Source organism: Muntiacus reevesi, chromosome 3 (genome assembly GCF_963930625.1).
Source record: "Muntiacus reevesi chromosome 3, mMunRee1.1, whole genome shotgun sequence".
NCBI classification, from domain to species: Eukaryota; Metazoa; Chordata; class Mammalia; order Artiodactyla; family Cervidae; genus Muntiacus; species Muntiacus reevesi.
In genome coordinates, this window is record NC_089251.1 from 92,801,051 (window position 1) to 92,803,821 (window position 2,771).

Below are 2,771 nucleotides of genomic sequence, written 5' to 3' on the forward strand. Positions count from 1 at the left end.
AACTCACTTTACTAAGCTTCCTTTGGGAAGGGAGGGTTTCTCAGCAATAAACTGTAAAAGCTGAGCTCACCTTGGCTCTGGCTTCTTAATTGATGGGGGGGGGGGGATATGTGGGGCCTCCAGGTACATATGGGTGGTGGGGCTGCCCTGACTTCCTGCTTTGGACTGGGGCGAGGGGAGGGTGAATGTCTGTGGACGCCGGGCCACCCCAGGCTGATCTTTTCCATCCTGAAGTGGGAGGGAGTGTGGGGTGAGCGTGATGCCAGATGGTGAAGAGCAAGAGGAGGAGAAATCTTGATTGACTCTGACTCTGTGACCTGGGACAGAACGGTCACCCCACCTGGCCTTGGTATGGTTGTTGTTCAGTTGCTCAGTAGTATCTGACTCTTTGCAACCCCATGGACTGCAGCACGCCAGGCTTCCCTGTCGTTTGCTATCTCTCAGAGTTTGCTCAAACTCATGTGCATTGAGTCAATGATGCCATCCAACCATCTCATCCTCCAACCATTTCATCACCCCTTCTTCTACCCTCAATCTTTCCCATCATCAGGGTCTTTTCCAATGAGTCGGCTCTTCACATCAGGTGGCCACAATATTGGAGCTTCAGCTTCAGCATCAGTCCTTCCAGTGAGTATTCAGGGTTGATTTCCTTTAGGATTGACTGGTTTGATCTCCTCAAAGTTCAAGGAATTCTCGAGTCTTCTCCATCTTGGAGAAGACTTCAAAATGACATAGTCCTTCAAAATGACATAAAAATTCAGCTAAGATGAGAATTTCAGCCACAGTCTTTCTTTTAAGACTGTGTTTATCAATATGTGCACCTAGATGTGCATTTCATCTAAAGATGAAATTCCACGAACGTTATTCCTCAGTCTTGGCATATTCCTGCCCTCGATACCTTGCAGATGGTTCCTGGGTGTGCCTGTGAGATGTGTGTCTAAGTTGAGGCTCTGTGACACCATGGATTTAGTCCACCATGCATGCATTCAGCTGGACCAGTTCTGTCCTTTTGGTCCTAAAGAATGATTTCGGCTGTGTAGCACAGGAAACTCTTCTCAGTGCTCTGTGGTGACCTAAATGGGAAAGAAATTCAAAAAGAGAGGGCACATATATATACTTACTGCTGATTCACTTTGCTGTGCAGCAGAAACTAATGCAACATTGTAAAACAATTATATTCCAGTAAAAATTTAAAAAATGAGATGGAGAAAGAAAATAAAATCACACCATTTTATGTACAGCATAAGAACTTCGTACTTGAATAATCATCATTAAAACAAAAGCATGACTTCAGGTTGAGGCCCAAGATCAATGTTTTGAGCTTTCATCTGTTGCTAATTACCAACCCAAGGTAATGTGCTTGTCACTCATTCATTTGAGGAACGTTTCTATGTCTCCTACTTTATGTTCCTGCCTGTTGTTGCCACGGGGTATCCAGCAGTCAGTCAGAGACAGAATACCTGTTCTAGCTAGGGTAATAGGTGATGGTAAATAAAGCCAGCAGACATAGACTTGTTCTTGGCAAAGTTAGAAAAATAATGAGAATGTAGTGTTTTTTATACAGCTATAGGAAATTAAGGTAAAATATTGCTTACATATCATTATTATATTTTAGCATTTTATAATTAGTTTCATCTATATTTATGAAGCAACTGTGACATCAGAGAGTCATAAAAGATTCAGCAAAATGATAAGTTGGTGTGCTTGCCAGGCTCTTGGACTGCCTGTGATGAGCCCCACCTCTTGTTGGTGCTCCAGGCTTGTGGAGAGTTGGTGTCAGGGTGGGTCAGCATGAGCAACAGACCCCAGCAGAGTGACAGTGGCCAATTCTGAGACTTGTGTCTAAGACACTGTGGGTTCCGTCTTGGTCACCTGCTCTTTCTTGGATCATCGGATGGGGTGTGAAGCCAGCGGCTCTGTTGCCAGTCGTCCTGTAGGGAAGGCCAGTCAGTGTGGCCCTGAGGCCTCTGTGAACAGCCAGGGGACGACTTGGGCCCACAGAACCTGGGTGTGCATGGGAGCTGGTCCTCTGCCCCAGACAAGCCATCAGTGGACGCAGCAACTGTGTCCTCATGAGAGATCTGGAGCCAGACCTGGCCGGTCCACTCACTCCTGGATGCCTGAGCCTGTGAGATGATCAGTGCTTGTGGGACAAAACCATAATTCGAAAAGATCCATGTACCTCTGTGTTCAGAGCAGCACTGCTCACAGTAGCCAAGACATGGAAGCAGCTTAAATGTCCATCGACAGAGGAGTGGACGTGGCACAAAGATGGGTACATATATACAGTGAAATATTACTCTGCCATAGAAATGAAACAGTGCCATTTGCGGCAACACGGATGCACCTAGAGATTATCACACTAAGAGAAACGAGTCAGCGAAAGATAAACACCACATGATGTTGCTTATCTGTGGAATCTAAAATATGACAAAGTGAAACAGACTCACAGACATAGAGGACGGCCTTGTGGTTGCCAAGGAGGGGTGGAGTGGGAGGTTGGGCTGAGCAGATGCAAACCATTACATATAGGATGGATAAACAACGAGGTCTAACCGGAGAGCACAGGAAACTATATCAGTATTTTGTGATAAACTGTAATGGAAAAGAATATAAAAAAGAATGTACATGATAACTGAATTACTTTGCTCTACAGCAGAAATTAACATCGTAGATCAACTGCACTTTACTTAAGGATAAAAGAAGAGAAGAAGATTTGCTGAGAGGGTCCTAGGTTGGCAGAGTAATAAAGGTAAGGAAGGTGGAGGCAG